The sequence below is a fragment of the Protopterus annectens genome, chromosome 7.part0 (genome assembly GCF_019279795.1).
Source record: "Protopterus annectens isolate FY-2018-M chromosome 7.part0, PAN1.0, whole genome shotgun sequence".
In the NCBI taxonomy this organism is placed as follows: Eukaryota; Metazoa; Chordata; order Ceratodontiformes; family Protopteridae; genus Protopterus; species Protopterus annectens.
In genome coordinates, this window is record NC_056739.1 from 572506034 (window position 1) to 572527250 (window position 21217).

Sequence of the window (21217 nt, forward strand, 5' to 3'; positions counted from 1 at the left end):
GTGCTTTACTTCCTCTTTTCTTGTGTCCCCAGTGATGGGGTAGAAAAAAAAAAGCTGTCCACTGAGAGTTCTGCAAAAGTAATTAATCACAGTGGTATCCAAGAACAAAATTCAGCTTTGAGAAGGCAGCTCTAAAATCATTGAGGGGCTTTGCCATCTCTCATTCACAAGCTTGAATATACTAATGCCAGCATTGCACAGCCTTAGAGAATATAATTGGCATGGCAAATAAACTGAAGTTGCCTTGTTTTCTTTTTTTTTTTCTATTACCGGAGTTCTGCTGTGATGATCCCTTACCGGGAAAAGCTGAAAGACAACAACTGAGATCTTTGACAGTGAGAATCCCCATTTGAAGTAGTACTTTGTGAGAATGTGCAATTTTATATGCCACTGTGTTTATGAACAGATACTCAGCAAAGTATATTCTATTAACTAACTACATGCAGTTTCCCTTCCTAAACTTTTTTCCTTGTTGCTGATTAGACTTCCTCCTTCCTAATTTCTTCTAATAACCTTTCCATATGTCTCCTCTTTTTCATTTGCTTGTAACTTCTAGTAAAGTTACATTCTTCTAGTCTTTCTGTGCCTATTTGGCATTACTGATGATCATCGTGTTACAGTGCTGCAGTCATCACACTTGGGTTATCCTGCCGTCAGGCGGTCCCGCAGTCGGCCAGAGTTCCAAAGTCTTGGTCCGGCGTCTGTGGCCGTCGCTTCTTTGACGTCAGTGCGCCAGGGGTATATAGTATGCATCTGACGCCATTTTCTCCAGTCTTTCTTGCCGCGCGGTGCCCGAAGCAGAAGCAGTTCGCAAGTGCTGGTCGGCCGACTCCTGAGATTTTCAAAGTCTAATTTCAGATCCGAAGTCTTCAGTAAAGCTAAGTACCCCATTGGGGAAACCTTTTTTCTTGCCTCAGACCGATGTCAGAAAAAGTTAATAATTGTATTTCTTGTGGGAAGCAAATACCTCATAAGGACTTCCACTCTTACTATATTCCATGCCTAGGCCCTGATCACGACGTCACTAGCTGTCGGTTTTGTGCTAGATTTAACAAATGCACTATAAAAAGACGTTTTGATTTTGCTTCACACTACTTTGGCCGAAGGTTCAATTATACTATGTCGTTGGATCAGCCGACTACCTCAATACAGAAAAAACGCAAAGACAAGGATAAAGACAGGCATCCGAGGTCCAAAACCGACGAAACCTCTTCTAGGCCAGTCGCTGGTGCTCAGTGAGGTGCTTTTGCAGCCCCTGACACCCGCTACCTCAGAGTCACAGGCCGCTTCCGACTCCCACGTGGAGACATAGGCCTCTGGAAACTCAAGGTATTGGGTCTACGGAAACTAATCCCTCAGATGGGTCTGGAGCCACTGAGCAGGCATCGGCTTCTGAGGGTGTTTTCAGACCTTCACAACTTACCATAAAATCAACAGCCAAGACAAAGGTACCATTAAAGACAAAGAAACAAGTACAGCATTCTCCTGGACAGTCCTCCATGCCTAAGAAACAGATGCTTAAAATGGCCGAAGACCTCATTACTCTAATCAGGGGTTCCCACCCCCCTCCTGAGAAAAGGCCTAGGCAGGATACAGACTGACTCCTCTGATCAGGTTTTCATTTCCTCTGATTCCTCCTCAGACCAGGGATACTTTCTACCCCCCTATGAGGACTTTGATGCTGAAGAATCTATCCCTTCAGCCTCTCCTCCTGAGGATTATTCTTTTGGGGACACTTTACATAACATGAGGGAACATTTCCATTGGAAAAGTCAGGATTACTCTGAATCCAAGAAAAGGCTCAGGGATTTCCTCTTATTGCCTCAGCACAGGCCCCTGGCTAATTCCGCCTGTGCTAGATATTGTGGATGATGTGTTCTCTGAATCCAGCTAATCTCCTGACTCTCTACCCCCTGCTCCAGCCAAGCCAGATAGGTATTATAGAGTCCCTGACTCTCAAGTTTCTTTACAAAAACCCATCTGCTGATCCAGAAACTATTTCCCAGGGTCCAAAAGGGGTTAAGGCTTTCATTGCGAAAAATCCAGTACCCTCTGACAGATTCCAGAGCTTTGGATAGATGGGGGAAGAAAGTATACACGTCTGCAACTTTAGCAGTAAGAGCTTTAAATTGCCAGTTTCACATGCTTAAGTACCAACAATATTTAATGGCTCAGTTAAAACAGAAAATTCTTGCAAGCTCAGAAGCTCCTGATTGTAAAGAAATGCAGGATTTATTGCATGCAGTTGAACAGGTGGGAAAACATACTTTGCAATGTGGTTTTGATTCTTTAGAGGCCTCTTGTAGAGCCGCAGTTACAGGTTCTGTTATTCGAAGACGTGCTTGGTTAAAAAAACAGAGTTTACCTGATCATGTTAAGGCAAAATTATTGGATGCTCCTTTACAGCATGATACCTTGTTTGGTGTTAAGGCAGAAGAGGTGTTAAAGAAAATGGAGGATAAAGCTAAATCTATGCAAACAGTCAAGGATTTCTTACAGGTACAGCCACCTCGGTTTAGTAGAAATTGGACAACAAAGAATTGGTCCTTACCAGTGTCAGACAGGCCACAGAGAGGCAGATACAGACACCCAAGAGGCAGATCTCAACCCCAAGGCTCAGACTACGACAGTGGAGCACCTCAACCCCAAAAGGAGGTGAGGACAAGTCTCAACCTTAAGGAAACAGTCACAATGACTTTGCTCTTCGTATGCCACACACGTCCCTTTTGGGAGCCCCCTTAGGGGGAAAACTAGCACTTTTCTCTCAAAACTGGCAAACAATCACCCAAGACAAATGGGTTCTGAATATTGTCTTCAGGGTTACAGAGTCCACTTTCATACTTTACCAAAGCTAAAAGGAATGCCAGACCTGCCACAAAATCAATGGGCAGAGGCACAAAAACAAATTTCAGCCCTCATGGACATGAGAGCTATTCAAAAAGTACCACAACAGGAACAAGGACAAGGATTTTACTCAAGACTCTTCCTGGTCCTCAAAGGACAAAGCATGGAGGCCCATACTAGACCTTTCAATTCTGAATACCTACCTGGACATTCCAAAATTCAAAATGTTGACATTACAGCAGCTTCTACCCATGCTTGGGAAGAAGGCTTGGCTTGTTACTCTGGACCTCAGAGGCATACCTGCATGTCCCTGTCAGACAAAATTGCAGAAGATACCTCAAATTCAAAGCTGGTACAGTGCACTACCAATTCTCTGCACTGCCCTTTGGCTTATCTACTGCACCCAGGGTCTTCACAAAGTGCCTGGCACCGGTAATTGCATTTTGCAGACAAAAAGGAATTCAAATCTATCCATACCTGGACGACTGCCTCATTCAAGCAGAGACTAAGGACATTCTTCAACAGCATCTGGCGTTTGTGAAAAAGTTGCTAATTTCTCTAGGGTACACAGTAAATGAAAAGAAGTCAAAACTAGTACCCTCGCAACAGATTACATTCTTGGGTGCCAACTTAAGTACAACGGCCCAGATGGCTTACCTCACGCCAGACGAGTTCAACTAACTCAATATTTTCAATTACTAGCAAAAAAAGTCCCAACTCCCTGCAAGAAAGATTCTGCAGGCCCTGGGGATTCATGGCATCCTGCATACTACTAATACCATATGCCAGATTGCATATGAGGAAATTACAATGGTACCTAAAAAGTGTTTGGACTCAACACACTCACAGTTTAGAAGCAGTAGTACCAATGATTCCCTGCCTACAACAGGAGTTTCGATGGTGGGCACAGGCATGTCACCTAAACCAGGATCAGCCTTTTACCCAACCCACAGCCAGGCAAACTCCAACAGATGCATCGGATTACGCCTGGGGAGCACACATGGCAGGAAAATGCATTCAGGGCAAGTGGACCACAGACCAGATGCATCTTCACATCAATCAAAAAGAGATGTTGGCTGTTCAAAATGCCCTAACAGCTTTCAAGGACCTTCTACATCCAGGACAGCTATTACTAAAGACAGACAACACCACAGTAATGTGGTACGCAAACAAGCAAGGGGGCACTCATTCTTATCCCCTATGCAGGCAAGCCATGACCTTGTGGAACACAGCTTTAACGTACCAAGTTCACCTGCAAGCACAATTCCTGCCAGGAAAGAAAAATACTCTGGCAGACGACCTAAGCAGGAATGTCATGGACCCTCACAAATGGACATTGAATCCACAAATCTTAAGCATGATAATGCAAAAATGGGGATGCCCAGACATAGATCTTTTTGCCTCCCCACTGAATTGCCAACTACAGAAATTCTGCACAAGGACATCACAAACAAGCATGGAAAGTGGATGCTCTTCAGTTCAGCTGGAAAAACCTAAAAGTGTATGTCTTCCCACCACTGCCTCTCCTTTCAAAGGTACTCCTAAAAGCCAGACAAGAAAAAACACAGTTGATCCTGATTGCTCCAGACTGGCCACGCCAGCACTGGTACCCTATCTTAAGGAACTTGGCTCCGGGCCCACCATGGATTTTGCCCCAAATTCCACATCTTCTGACTCAAAACAATCAGATCCTGCACGGTCAGCTCAAAACCCTAAACCTGGCTGCATGGCAGATACTTTAGTCAAACAGGCAACACCTCTCTCTAAAGCTGTTATGGATATCATTTTGGAGGCCAGGAGGCCTATCACCAGGAAAGGTTACTCAGATAAATGGAAGAGATTCTGCGCCTGGAACCAGGCTCAAAGCCTTGACCCTCTTGTTCCAAACATTCCTCAGATTTTACAGTACTTAACTGAGATGCTGGACAGAGGCCTATCCTTTTCATCAATTAAGATCCACGCCTCTGCCATTTCAGCACATTACAACATGGATCCTCCTTTATTCTCTCATCCCTTACTAAAGCAGTACCTCAGTGGGGCTAAAAACATAAGACCGCCCCGGAGAGCACCAACACCAACTTGGGACCTCAATTTCGTTTTGGGAAAACTGGCCCTACCACCTTTTGAGTCAGCCAATACAGCTGATCTAAAATTTTTATCATGGAAAACAGCTCTGCTCCTGGCAGTAACTTCAGCACGAAGAGTCTCAGAGCTACAGGCATTAATGGCAGTGGAACCTTTTATAATTTTTCATCAGGACAGGGTATCTTTAACGACAAACCCTACCTTTATGCCAAAGGTGGTATCTAGTGTGGCTCTTGACCAAACCATCCATTTGCCAACTTTTTATCCAAACCCCCAGAATAAAGGGGAGAGACTTCTGCATTCTTTGGACATGCACAGGCAGCTACGCTTCTACTTGGACAAAACAAAAGCTTTCAGGAAAACTGAATAACTGTTTGTAGCATATGCTGCAGGATCACAGGGCAAGGCCATCTCAAAACGGACTATATCCAAATGGATAGGACACTGTATTCGGTACTGCTACACACAGCATGGAAAATCAGTCCCTAATAACATTAGGCCACATTCTACCAGGGCAACAGCCACTTCAACAGCCTTTCTCAGAGGAGTACATAACAAGGAAATTTTGGAGGCTGCAACTTGAGTTCAGTGCACACCTTTACCAAGAATTACCACCTGCCTCTTTACTCTAAATCCAGAGCAGGATTTGCCACTGCAGTTCTGCAGGGCCTCCTAGCCAATCCGAATTCTTTATAGACCAGCCACCCAACCTTAGCTTTGGGATTCTACCCAAGTGTGATGACTGCAGCAATGTAACACGATTTACATAATACAGTTTTGTACCTACCATAAATGTAGATGTTCAAGTGTTCACAATGCTGCAGTCCAGGTTACCCTCCATCCCCTCTGAACCAGCTGGACTTATCTATACTTTTCTATCCTATACAACCTTTGGGGTGTATTTGCTGGTAACTGAAAGTATTGTTTTTATCTTGTATGTATATTTTTTATTAGCAATATCTATTGCCTACCTACTTGGGGGCACCTGACATCTGGGGCAAGAAAAACTGAAGAAAATGGCATTGGATGCATACTATATACCCCTGGCGCACTGACAGCAACCGACGCTGGACCAAGACTTTGGAACTCTGGCCGACGACGGATAACCAAAGTGTGATGACTGCAGCAGTGTGAACACTCGAACATCTACATTTATGGTAGGTACAAAACTGTACTTTTTTCTTTCTGTTTTATTGCATTATATAATGTTATGGCAGAGGGGGAAAATTTCTGTCTGGTGTGCCCACTGGGTGAATTTATAGCTGTTTCTTCCCATTTGGTTTTTCCCAGCTCCTTGCAGCTCATTAGAGGCCTTAAAGGCTTTTGTTGATTGGCTTCCTATGTCCCTTACAGGTAAATTGTCCAAGAGAGTACAACTGTCTGAGAAATTACTTTCTTGTTTCAAAGTTGAAAAAATTCCCATCAATATGATTTGATGGCCGCCTCTTCAGAATCTTAGGGACACTGTGACCAAAAAGGACCTGAGAGTAATCATACAAGCCATGGACCAAGACCAAGTAGGGAGTAGCAGCAGAACAGAAAACAAAAAAATGAGCTGTGTATTGAAGAGCAAAGATGTCCTGCATATAGGTTATACTGCCAGCTCTACCACATGGTACTCAGACCACACCCAGAATATTGTATGCAATTCTGGGTACATTACAGTGAAAACAAGGTGAAGCAATTGGAAGACAGCCAGGGAATTGTCTTACCCACTGTGAGAACTAGGAAGATGGCAACTGTTGGCTGTAGTACCCCACTCAGTGTTTCCATGGGTTTACTAATGACAGGACATTAACTGACTGATGTTGGAGTGGTGTTTTTATGCATAAATATTTCTAAGTCTGTCTCTGTAATAGCATTAGGATTCCGTCACTGCCAGGCTAACTTGGATTTTTCTCTACCTGGGTTGATCTAGCGTTTTTACCTATATAAAGGGATGACTGAAACTGTTTTAGTCATCTGGTACTTATTTTATAATTTCTCTGTTGAGTATACTTGCCCATGTTCTAATGAATATAACATTTTAAATTTTAATAAGCTTTTGTGATGAGTTATTAATGTACTATTAGCACCACTGACAAAGCAAACAGGATCCTTAACTTAGGTGTTAGTGTGAGGCTATTTTTTTTTACATAGGTATGAAGCTCTTCTGTCTGGAAATATTCACTGATTACAATGGCTCACGAGTTATGAGGGGCAGGGCACATATAAGAGGCAACAGCAGGTGCAGTCTGTAAAATCAGACAGTTGAGAAGGATGGGAGCGTGTCTTTGGGACAAAGTCAGGAGGAACACTAGACAAAATCATGGAGAATTTAATTTAAACTATTACGTAGTCTGTCAAAGAAAAAAGATCACTACCTAACCCTACAAAACCGTAAAAAATTTTAGAGTTCCATCAATTCCGTAATACATCCAGGTTCAAATAATCCTTGCACAGACCCGGACACCCACAGAAATAGCTACACTCAAGTCCTATTTCATCAATACTATTGCCAGTCTAACTACCGCCTTTACTTCCAACCCAACCCCCCAAGATACTCCTATTCCTCCCTCCACCAAACTCTCTCTCTCCCATCCCAACCAACACAATAAAAAAAGCTGCTCCAAAAACTTAAACCTTGCACCAAAGCCCCTGACAACCTTAACCTATGTGCTGATTTTCTATAAATTGCTGCAAATTCTATAGCCTTTCCCATCAGCATCTTTATTAACAGAGATGTTCTAGAATCCTGCATACCCTCTACTTGGAAAAAGGCATACATTCTGCCTCTACGTAAAGGTGGCAGTAACAGCCATCTCCAACATCTGACCCATTGCTATCCTCTTACCTATCTCCAAGAGCCTAGAAAAATGCATCTACACCCAAATCCATTCTCCCACTCAGCATGGATTTTGACCTGGTCATAGCATTATTACAGCTCTCATATACTTCCCCAACATAGTTAACCAGGCCGGAGACTATGGAAAAATTGTCTCCTCCCTCTTTTTAGATCTCTCCAAGGCCTTTGACACCATCTCCCACACTCTCCTTCTCACTAAACTGTCTGGCATAGGCATTTCACCCCAGTTCCTAGATTGGTTCTCAAACTACCTCACAAACGTGCAACAATCAACCAAATGACAAAATTCATTCTCTCCTTTCCTTGACACTACTACAGGTGTTCCACAAGGATCCATACTAAGGCCCCTCTTGCTCAGTATCGTTAGCAATAACTTTCACACCTCTCTTATCCAAAGTACTGTCATCCAATACACAGATGATTCCACAATCATCTGTGCTGCCAACTCACCATGTGAACTACACTAACTCATGCAAGACGCCCTCACTACTACAGAGAAATGGATGTCTTAACAACCATCTCACCCTAAACCCCAAGAAAACAAAACTTGTTCTTTTTCTACCCAAAAAATCCACTTGACTAAACAAAGAAAATTTTGCCATTAAAGCCCAAAACAACACAATAATTGAAGTTGTATCACATACCAAACTTTTAGGCGTCATAGATGAAAATTCAACATCCAATCTGAAAATATTTCCTCAACTACTCTGCAAAACTATATCTCACCTCGTCCTTCCTTCCACCTTCTCTTCTGTATGGTGCACCACTCCTGACCTATATTCAGGCCTCTCTCAAATCCAAACTAGCCTCATGCTGCAGTAAGATTGCTAAATTTGTAACAAATGTAAGCTATTCTCACCACTGTTCTTCTTGGGACCAACTAAACTGGTTAGAACTATCACATCATCCGTCTCTTATTCAACTAACCTCTGCACACAAATTTATCTGTAAACCATCTAGCTGCCCTTCCTTGTCTTCTCTACTCACACATCATCCAATCAGACCTCTCTGATCTAATAATCAACTATTCCTAAATGTAGTCAAACCAGCCAGTGCAGCAGGACAAATGCACCACTCCTTCACTGTAGCTAAACTATGGAATAATCTCCCCCAATCAATAAAGTCCATCAGCAGTGTCCCTCTCTTTAAGATATCCCTGAAACAACACTTCGCCTCTCTATGGCAGTGCAACTGTACTAAGGATATAGTTTCTATAATTTGAGCCTCCCCTTTTTTCTTGCCTCCCCATCCCTGACTCTTCCCTCTCTTACTCTATATATCCTCACCCATTTACTTTCCCACTCTGTAAGACTCCTGTTCTACATTTACCATCTAAAGTAATGTTATACCTTTAGATGCTCTTACCCCTAGACTGTTTCTCAATTCCTAATCTTCACTTACGGTTCAACCCAACCTAAACAAACGTCCTAGTTATTACTATTGCACACCAAGCTCTACATATCAACAACTGGACCGACTGTTCAATGGTACTGTTTTTTGAGCCATGATCTACCTCTCTAAGGGCCAGTGTAGTTTGCTGTTTTGATTTCACCATTTCTTAGTCCTACTTTGTGTATTGCTCTATTGAATTTGTACTTTGCTGCTTAAAATGTAATATAATGCTTGTATAATGTTTTGTCCCATATGATTTTATAGCTATGTATAATGTGTGTCCCATATATTTCTATATTTGTACTATGTAAAAGTTATACTCTTGTCTGGAACTTTTCTCCCTGGGCCTCCACTGAAATTGGGCTCATCTTGGCCCAGTGGACTATCCTAGTAAACGAATGCAAATAAACAACTTAGACTCAAGTAAAAAGTTAACAGAACAACTGTCTAGCATCATGATGCACTTTGCAAACAGTAAGAAGAATGGAACTCTGTCAGGTATTGAATGATTTATAATTATCCGTTATGTCGAGGGGCAGGTAAAAAAAATAACAGAATGCATCTAGGACGTTCTCTCAGCTTGGGGACAGATAAGAGATAAATGCTGGTTTGCACTTGTAGTTTACCACATAGCAGAAACGGTCCCTTTTGGCCTCAGCTCTCCTCACTAGTGACAGGTTCTCCCAAACAGTTGTATTCAGGTTGTCTGATAACCTATCAGTTCCTAGCAGTGAATTCTACAAGCTGGTTGTACTGAAGATGAGTTCAGTTCTGTCCCTTTGTGACATGCTTTTATTTGTATTATGCAATTTACTTGGTAAAGGGCAGCTGTGCTGTTGTGAGCCTGACTAGTCTTCCTGATGGAGTTAGCCTAAGGAGGCTGCTCAATTCTGATCCATCCAATTTCTTTAGTAATCGAATGCCATTTTAAAAACCTCTACAGGTCATTCTGGTAAATGACTATAGTTATCAGTTGTTATATCTTTCGGCTTTTCCTGGTTAGGGTTCGCCACAGCGGAACTCCGGTCTGCTAATGATTGGCAGTAGATTTTTACGTACAGAGTCGCCAGCCCTGACGCACATTCTTCAACGAAGGTACGCCCATTCATGCAAGTCTCCACACAGAAGACGCTCTGGCTGAGAATCGAACGGGACAACGTCTTACTGAGAGACGACAACGCTACTGCAGCAGCACCACGGCAGTCTCTCTCAATTTCTGTGCTGAAGAATGAGGGATAATTTTTAAATATTCTCAACCAGAGCTGATCTTTCACTTAGCACTTTTTAGGCCCTTTCCTTGTATTCTGTTAACAATCACTATTAGGGAAAGCAGTCTCTAATCTGAAGTCCAAACTTCCATATATGGTCTCAACCAACTCTGTTACTTTTTCCTCCATAGTTATTTGCTCCCAATACCTTGGTTACCTTGCTAATTTTCTGCAATAAATTCCAGTCCTGTTTTGCCTGTTTTCTACACCTATCTTGCAGTCATGCCTATTGGTAAAATCCTTCTCCACTCCCATGTTAGCTTAGTTCTTCGACTATCTTCCGCTGTTAAATATATTATTATACATTATGTATGGTGGTTGTTCTCCTTAAGGGCCTGCACCCAAAATCCTACTCTCTCCTTATGTCTTGAACCCCCCCCCATTTCATCATCATTTTTCACTTTGGTTTGTAACCTTCTCTTTGTGTTATGAATCTGAGCCTTAACTCCATAGCTTTTAACGTATCCATTCAAATCTGGCAGTCCTAAACCACCTTGTCCTGTGAAGAGAAGAAAAGTATAAAGAAAAGTACATTAAAAAGTACTTTAAACACTTACCCCAGCCTCAAAAATTAGAATTTTTTCCAGTTTTAACAATTTTTTACCACAAATTTAAAAAAAGTAATGCCCCCATTTTAAAGTAGACAAAAGGCACATGATAGTCAGTAGAAACACTTTTTTCCTAGCGTAGATTTTGTGTGTGTTATAATTCATTTTTCCCCTTCCTGCAGTTGACCATCAGCTGCTATCATCCCCATTCCTCATTCACTGGGTCTTCTGGACTTGCCTTAGCCTCTTTCAGGCTCAACCTAGCCCACATCTGAGGCCAGTGATGAAATGGACAGTGGTATAGTGTTGTACTGCTGCCATAGAGCATGCACTAACTCCTGCCACCCTGTGGTAGCCTTACAAGCTCCACAATCACTGTTGTTAGGTTTCCACACACGAGCAACCTCCTGCTCATATTGATTCTTTAATGCAGCGAGCCTAGGTTGCTTCTGCCCTAGATGAGTGAGCAAGTTTTTAATTTCTTAAAGGGTTTTGTTGTGTCTTTAGGTCAATTTCTTTTGCTGTGTGTTTGTTTCATATGGCATAGACTTAATGTGGTGAGAGTATGTTTAGTGACATGAAGCCTAATGGTGTAAGGGAATAGCCAGCTTTTTTGGAATTGTATACCAATGTTATACACAAGCTGTTAAAATGTAGCCTTCATCCCACTCCGATCAATGCATTTTTCTGGTCAGCATGCCTTTTCAATAGTGCAAAGAAATTCCTGAAGTCACGTGTGTAAATAAACAAACAAAAAAAAAAATGGGGGGGGGGGGGTTCAAAGAAGAATTCTGAAAAAAAAATTAACAGCTTTATAAAATACAGCTGTAGTAATAATACCAAGGCGCTTTATATTTAAATTCTAGCGCATCTCTTTACTCAAATAAGTAAAAAAAAAGTGCACATCTTAGGTCATGTTATACGACTACCTAAACGTTTGCAGTGGAGGTATTTAAACAAGATAAGATGGCATTTTTTTAAATAGCTTCATTGCATAATAATAATAATCACTGCTGGGCCTACCAGTAATGTTGTTATCCCTGTTCTCCACTCAGTCTGTGTGTTGTCGTCAATAAATCCAGCCATGTTTAAAAATGGCATGATTAGTGGTTCTGGAAATGATTACTGTTGTATTAAAACCCACAACAGAGGTCACCATATGGTGGCACTAATACTACAAAGTACTTTATAAAGACTTTGATGTCATAAGCAGCTTGAATGCAGTTTGCACTAGGAGTAAAGTCAGTGTCGCATATTAGCTACCAGCTGGTACGTAGACAGGTGTATGTAGACTCATCAGTACAGCTATCCCAAGAATGTTTTTAACATTTTTTCAGTGCACACATACAGCTTGGTGGATAAACTCGCCAGTCCCACACATGTATACTGCATAGACAGTAAACATATACTGAATTTAGTAAGATATTTCCATTTATTAATCTCAGTTGTGCATATTTGACATGTGTACACCTGCTGTGATAAGCAGTTGCTTTATACCCCTTATCCTATAGAGTCAACTGTCCAGGCTGCTGGGTGCTTCCGTTGTCTGTCATTCCAGAGTAGGGCAAGAGAGGTAAGTTTTTGTTATAACCTTGGGAACACCATGGCAGATTACTCTTGATGTAAAATCTGCACTTTATCACCTTTATTGAATTATCACTTGTGGCATAGGCACATTTACATTTATATAAAAGTAATCAAACTATATTAAGTTAAAATTAAACATTATACCTCAGATATACTGCTATATGTCATATAACCCAAACATTACATACATTATTCAGTTCCTGCCCCTTTTTTAAACAGGAAATGTTATTATTAAACCATCACTTACATCATAAGCAATCATACATTTATATAAATGAAAGCAAACCACACTGACACAATCTTAGCTGCAAGCATTTTACATCACAAATCATATCGTCACACTCCCAGTTGCAAAAGTTATACATCACTTATCTACCCAATCATTTTCAGTCAAACCTTGCATGCGTTCTTTTAAACCTCATTCCTCCCCTGTATGTATTATTCCCATAATTCCCATTTTTTTCTGTGTAGTTTGCTTCTACAGTCATCTAAAGATCTCAGTTTCAGTTGTTTTATCTCTGTTACTATATTCACTACTTCTAATATAGTTGGTTTAGATTTTGATATCCTTTTTCTAGTATTTTTTTTGTCAGCCACCATAATTAGAGACTGCAAGGCCTTACCATGTCTAGGCAGTTCCGATTCTGTATCATAGCTCAGAAAAATCATCTCCCTAATCACAACAATCTGCCCACCTAGCATCTCTGACAGTGCATCCCACAGGAAATCCGTAAAAAAATGTCAACTCACTGCACTCCGAGAAAATATGTTCCCAATTACCTCATTCTTTCTCGTCACACCTCCAACATTTGCTACCTACCCAAGGAAAAATTATCTGAAGTGTACTTGGGGCATAAAAATATCTAATTAAACATTTCCAAGCAAAAATCCTACATCTTCTAGATTTTGTTGCATATTTGGGAGAGACATATATCTTCACATTGTTTCTTTGTGAATTGCTTATCCAATCTCTCTCCTCAATTCTTTCTAATTTCCACTCATTGATTCTTATAGTTGTCATGCAATATTTTATATGCTCTACTAATATTTCCTTTTTCATGGAAGCTTCTGTTCTAGATTCTACTAAAAACTCTACCAGTGCTGGTCATTCGTTTAGGACTCTTCCCCCCCCCCCCTATTTTTTCACTTTACCTATACTCTGAGATCAGTCTTTGATATAGGGAAGGCAATCTCTAACCTGCAGTCCACATACATTTTTGGCATCTTCCCATTCTATCATCTTTCCCTCTCTGGTTATTTTCTCCCAATAGCTTGGTTCCTTTGCCAGTTTTCTCCAATAAATTCCAGCACCCTCTTGCCTATTGTCTATACCCCTAATTGCAGTCATCCCTATCAGCAGAATCACCTTTCTCCATTCCTGTGTTGGCTTAATTCTTGGAATACTTTCTGCTACTTTATGGATATAATATTCTGTATAATTGTTGTTCTCCTTAAAGGCCTGCATCCAAAATCCCAGTCTCTCATTATTTCTTGAGCTTCCCCGTTTCAACGTCATCCCTTTCCACTTTGAATTATAATTTTGTGCTTGTGCCATGTATAGGAGTCTTAACTGTGTCATTCTGAAACACCCCTTCAAATTGGCTAATCCCAATCCACCCTGTTCTTCTGGAAGAATCATCTTATCCCACTTCACTCTTGCCGTCTTCCCTCCCAGGTAAAGTCCTTCAACTCTTTATTAATTGCTACCCACAACTTCTCCTCTGGTTGATAAAAAAAAATATGCCTGACCTGTGTATAAGACTAAAAGGACTAAAAACATTTTGACTGCTTGTATCCTACTATCCATATAACTAAGTTCCCTTTTCTCAGTTTTTATATAATCTTTTGTTTAGTCTCTTCCCACGTATCCTTAGCTGCCACACCAGAATCATTTTTAATCCATTCTCCTAAATACTTATGTCCCCATAAGGATATTGCTGAACCAATTCATGTGTGGGTACATAATTTACCTCTCTTGCCTTTGTTTCGGTTTCATTAATTTTGTATCCCAAAAAGATTTGAAACTGTCTCAAAATGTTCCACAACACTGTAATGTCTCTTTCTGGTTTTGTCAGGTATAAAATAATATCTGCAAATAGTGCCAGCTTTTCCTGACTACCATACCAGTTATAGCCTTAAATTTCTGAGTCCCTTATTTTCTTTGCCAGTGGTTCTAAATATAATGCAAACAAAGGGGAAAGTGAACAATCCTGCCTGGTTCCTGTACTCAAGCAGAAATTATCAGAGAGGACCCTAGACACTTTAATTTTCACCTCCAATCCCTCATGTATACTTCTAATCAACCTTATTTTATCAGGGAAAGCATGAGCAGGGCACTGGAATAATTTGAAGTCCCAGTCTACCGTGTCAGATGCTTTCTCTGCATGAAGACCAGGTCTATATCATATGAGCAAATCGCACAAATTGCGAATGCTCATATCAAACGTACTGAACCTCGAACTTCCTATTGTGGAGGGGCTATGCCCCCCCGCTAAATATATATTCCAACACCGAGATCGCACTACAGTGAGGAAAGGGCAAATATCCCATTCTTCATTGTACCGTGATCTCAGCAAAAGCACTTCGAGGTCCGGTACGTTCGATATTATGAGCGTTCGCAATTTGTGTGATTCGCTCATATGATATAGACCCATCAAGACCCACCAATAAAAGTGGTATTTTCTTGCATTCTGCTTCCCTCTGGATCATCAAAGTTCTATTAATATTGTCAAATGTTTGCCTCTCCTCCACAAAACCACGCTGATCCATATCTATCAGTTTTGGTATCACTTGCATTCTTTTAACCATTATAGACAAACATTTTATAGTCGTGGTTTAGTATTGAAATGAGCCTGTATGAAGCTGGATCCGAAGGATCTTTACCTTCTTTAGGTATTATAGCTACCACTGCTTTTTTCCAGGATGTTGGAACTTCTCTTCCTCTTAAAATACTGTTATACAAAACCTTCCAGATATTAATCAATCAGTTTTTCCCTCCTAGCTTCCAAACTTCCACAGGAATACCATCTGTTCCTGGAGACTTTCCTGTAGATTGGTTATTTACCACAAGTTTTATCTCCTCTCCTCCTAGCCTAACTATTAGTAATTGAGCCTTATCTATCTCTAATCTTGGCATATTTAATTCTTCCATAAACATTTTCATGTATCTTTTCTTGATTTCCATATTCTTCTGCTTTATACAGACTTTCACAGAATTTCTGAAACATTTCTAATTTCTTTACAGAACCTCTTGTTACCTTCCTTGTTATAGGCGCTCTAAGCTTGGTGACGGCCATTTTTGTTGCCAGATTATTTCTCCCAGAATTTTCTTAAACTCCATTATAGCAGTTTTAGGTGGAATATAAATGCATGCCAGTGTAATCCTCCTCCCTTGTCAGTAGCCCCTTAGTACTACAGATCTGCCATTATTATCTTTTGTTATCCGCTTCTATCACTAATAGAACTCCTCTTGCAATTTATAAGTGCTCCTCTTTTACTTTCTCACATATTCTGCTGAATAACCATCCTGAAAACCTTTCTTTATCAAATTCACTTGTTCACTTCTAAGTGTGCCCTCCTGTAACATAGCTATTTGCACTCTACATTTTTTTAATATAGTTCACTACTTTCTTTTTTGTATTTATCAATGAGACTGTTGACATTTAAAGAATTCCAGAAAGGATTATTGCATTAAAATGTATTATTCCCACTGTTTATGTACAACAGATTTTTTGTTAAATGTCTATTACCAGCTTTTGTGTTACATGCATACACTGTTTGGCAGGTTGAACTTTTAAAATCTGCACTTTTTTAAAAATGAGAAAAAAATTGGGTGAGCTAGTCTCCCTTTTAGTGAAATATCATATTAGTATCTTGGGGTGAAGGACAATAAAAAAAATGTTCTGTAAGTCAGGGTGGATGGGCGGATGTTTTCCTGTGGCTCATTCCCATGGGTAAGCTGCTGCAATTCAGTTCAAATGTCTCCTATTGCATTTTCATAGAACTGTACCTTTTTTTTGTTTTTTGTTGTTCCTTTGTTTTCTGGCATTTTTGCAGAACATTTTCTTAACCTTCTCATGACTTTGTAAGTTCTTTTTCTTATCTTCCTTAATTTCTGCATTTCCTAATTTTTCTTTCTATAAAGAAAAAAATTAAGTCCCCATATTTTGTGGCTTTGTTAGCTCTTTGTTTGACATTTACCGCTATTGTGTATAGCCCCAACATAGATAAATACTGAAAGTTGTTTTGTACCATCAAAAGTCATATTCAAAGCTACCAGTTAAAAAGTTACTAAACTGTATATTTTTCTCATGCAAAGTAAACACAGCCATTTTGTTAGTATGAAAAAAGAAAAAAAATGATGCATACCCAATGACTGGAAAGCTAGCCAGAACAACTAAGTTACTTGTAATGGTGAACAGATGGTATGGCAGAATATCAAGATTATTCACAAACAAGTGTCTCTAAAGAAGGAGAAAGTACTGTAGATGGAACATAAACATTGCATGCGGTGCTAGTGCTTGCCGCTATCCAGGGAGCAGTCTCAGCAATCTTTAAAAATGGAAAACTAAACAGCCCAAATGATCATTGATATTAGTGAACTGAAGTTCATTTGTCAGACTTCTGCAGGAGTCTTCTCCAGAGTAAAACCATGCAGCTAGATTTCCATCATGGCTGACTGTACTGTTTTTAATACTGTTTTTATGAAAAGGACAAAGTGTAAGAGCACCTAAAAACTGAGCTGCAGTCACACCTCTCAACCGTACCAAATTCCTCAGTATTTACCAGTATTTACCAGTTTTGAGGGCAAAATAATGGAGTGCCATGAATTCCCAGGTGGTCCCTTTAATTCCCGATTTTTATTTATTTATTTATTTTGTATTACCACTTTAAATTTATGGCTGACATCACCACACATCACCAGCCTACAGGGGTGTGTGCGATGACATCAGCTACTGACTGTTGGACTCTTTCAGATATTTATTTTGAACTATTTGGAGGGAAATGGGGAATATAACAGCAATGGCGGCAGATGTGCATAATTTAAGTTTTGCAGAGTTCGCCCACATATCCGTAGGTCTCGGCCTCCAGGTAATAAAAAATGTTATCTGATATGCACGCTAACAGGCTGTAACACTGTTTAGTGGCATAGCTTTTACCCTTTTGGGCGGCCACTCTATTCAGAAGAACTGTTTTATGAAGTGCTAGTTAGAACAGAACTGTGTGTATCTTCTCAGAACTTCAGAAATGTGTGTATATCTTATCTGCTGTGGTATTTTTTTTTATCTGCTGTGCTGCAAGTTGTAAGTCTGCTCAGGCAAACTGTATTTTATCTGCTTAGTGTCATAATGTTCAAGCAAGCTGGATTTTATCTGCTTAGTGGTGCAAGAACTATTTATCTGATATCTGCTGTGAAAATCTGTTGTGCAAGCTGTATTTTTTTATCTGCTTAGTGGCATATGGCCGAAATCTGTAAACGTGCTGGGCCAAAATGGTGTGTGTGTGTGTAAGCTGTATTTTATTATCTGCTGTGCCGCGTCCATTTATCTGATATCTGCTGTGAAAGTCCGTTGTTTAACTGTGTTGCAAGTTCCATTCAATCTGTAAACGTTCTGGGCCAAAGGGGTGTGTGTGTGTGTGTTTGTGACCGCCCCTCCGGCTCAAACCATGTACCGCAGGAGCAACAGCCTGAAGTCTATACCTATACCACCACTTATGTTCAATGTTTGGCTCTTTGGCCTGTTCCTCTTTTTCTAGCAAATTAGTGAGAACTGAATTCACTAAATAACCATTTAAGGTTCAGTCTTCCTATCTTTCAGGAAACGCATGGTAATTTGGTGATACCAAACGTTTTATTCTAGCAACTTTCCAAGATTATACAAGCAATATTTAAAATGTGTCCCTGGTTACTGGGCTTTTGTCCCCCCCCCCAATAAATTTTGCCTTTTCCAGATTTCTTGTGCTGCAAAGCTGAGACAGATTCATAGGTTCATAGGGTTGGTACTAGGCTATTGGCCCTAGGGCATATACAAGCCTAGCCATAACAATTCCCTGGCTATTTCTTCCCACACTATTTACTTCCCTGGACCCCTGTCTGGCAGGGCGACTGACGTGATCCCTGGGGTGAATTTCCGTTCTCCCATCCAATTGTTAAGGTTCCTTTTGAAAAGGGCCAAGGAGGTGCTCTGCTTGACATGTATGGGCAGTCTATTCCAGAGTCTGAGGAGTCTCTAGGTCAGGAACCTATCCCTCCAGCATGTTTTGTTTATTGTGATGACCAGGTTTAGATCCCTGGAGCGTGTGGCTCTGAGTGATTGGGATTTCTTTAAGTGTAGCATGTCCAACAGCTCTGGGTTTGACATGGCCTTGTATGTTAAGCAGAGATCGCCTCTGAGTAGACTATATGCGACAGAGTATAGCTGGAGTTTTTTAAGGCGGTCAGCATAGGGCATGTGCTTTAGGCCTGTGATTCTTTTAGTGAGTATTTCTACGGCCTTTCCAGTTGTTGCAGATGTCTTGAGAGGTGCATACCAAATGGGGCATTGTATTCTGTAATGGGTCTAATGAGGGATGAGTACAGTGGGACAATGACCTCCTTTTTTCTGGGTGAAAAGACCTTAGTGATGAGGTGTGCCACATAGAAGGATTTCCTGACTGTTGTGGTGATGTGGTTATTAAAGGTGAGACCACTGTCCACCTGTGTCCCTAAGTCTCTTATCACACTTTCGGTGTTTAGTGGACTGCAACCTATGTGGTAATTCACAGGTACATGTTTTTCCCCAAAGGGGATAACTATACATTTCTTGGCATTGAGCTTGAGCCCATGGCTCTGGCACCAAGCATCTGTTTCTGTAAGGCCCTTTTGTAGAGTATCCACATCATTTGGGGATTCAATAGTGGCTCCCAGTTTGCAGTTATCTGCGAACTTTGTTAGCCAGAGTCCCTTAGTGTTGGCCTGTACTTCAGAGAAGTAGATGCCAAATAAGAGCAGTCCCAGGACTGAACCCTGAGATACTCCACTTGTCACTTGTCTGGAGCTGGATTTGGAGTCAGCTACTTTTACAGTGTGGGTTCTCAGTAAGCCAGTTGGCAACCCATCAAGTGACATATGGATTAATGCCCAGCTTAGTAAGTTTATCTATGATTCCAGTGTGGGGGATGGTGTCAAAGGCCTTGGCAAGGTCCAGATAGGCTGTGTGAACTGCCTTACCCTCATCCACGGCTCTGGAGACTGATTCAAAGAAGTCAGTCAGGTTCAGGGGACAAGATTGGCCCTTCACAAACCCAAACTGGGTGGGGTCCAGTATTTGAAGGTTGCCAATATCTTTGTTTATAAGTTCCATGATAATACATTCCATGGCCTTGCAGATCAGGCTCGTCAGACTGATGGGGCGGTAGTTCTCGGGATCCAAGGTGGATCCCCCTTGTGGAGTGGGATAACTGTAGCTGTGTGCCACTCAGTGGGCACGAAGCCTGAGGTGAGGGTATGATTAAACATGACACTTGGGTGAGGTGCCAGTTCATTTTGTAGTTCATGTAGTACACAGCCCAGGATAGTTGTGGATTTTACAAGTAGGGTTACCACCTGTCCCACTTTGCGAGGGACAGTCCCTGTTTTGGCAGTTGTGTCCTGACAAAAAATATTAAGAATGGCAAATGTCCTGAGATTGTAGGACATAATTCTGTCCTACATTGTATGTAATAGTTGCATAAAACAGTTATTCTGTATCTAAAATACCTAAATGTTATAAGAAACAGAATAAGTAACTAAATGCTACAATAATAAGCTATTATTTAGGCAAAAAAGTTTTTTTTTCCTTTGTACTGACCCATGGGTGTCAGCCTATAAAATCTGATGTTTGTCCCAAAAATGTCCCACGTTGGTCATTTGAAAAGGTGGCAACCCTATTTACAAATAGCTGAGAGCTTCAGAGGAAGAGTAGTTTAGTGCTGCTTATGCCAACTCTGCTTGCATTGTTAATAGCACAATGGGTAATATACTTGCTTTTGATGCAGAAGGCTGTGGGTTCTACTCCCACAGTATGTAGATGGATTACTGATACTGTACTATGTTGAACTTTTAAAGGCTGTGTGTGCAGCAGTCCTGAGAATGTCCTCCTTTGAAGGAGATGCCTAGTAACTATGAACCTGTTGGCTAACTAGTGCAATTCAAACTTGACTGGAATTAAATTATCATCAACCCTCCCCATTTTGTTTCAATTTTCTAATGGGGTCTGCTTTTGCTTGTCAGCTTTCACCACCTCTCTCGATTCAATGCAGTTAATTTTAATTTTATAAAAGACAACTGTATTTTAGTTTAATACAAGTTCAAAGTTTGATACACTGTCAAATGTTTAAATAAAACATTATTCTGGTTATATTTTTTGTTTAATATTTTGTCTGTTCAATTTGTTTGAATGATGGTATCCCATAATTCCATTGGAGTGGGCAGGGTTACATAATTATATATGCAAGTTTTTATGCTAATCGGCGTACAGATATGTACCTATTTTTCATAGGCCTTTGTCCAGATTTTTGATGTTTCCAAGTTGAGAGGTATGGCTGCAGTAGATATGGAATGTAGTGGTAGCTTCTTTTATTAACCGTATTTTCTGTGGTAAAGGCTAGGTTCCAAGCTCAAGATAAAG

The 21217-nt window shown here is 40.7% G+C and overlaps 1 protein-coding gene across 4 annotated transcripts in view; it reads left to right on the forward strand.

Moving 5' to 3' along the window:
- The window catches only part of CCHR7.PART0H17orf49 (chromosome chr7.part0 C17orf49 homolog), a 623656-nt gene that overhangs the window by 601069 nt on the left and 1370 nt on the right, over positions 1-21217 (forward strand). The window lies entirely within an intron of this gene.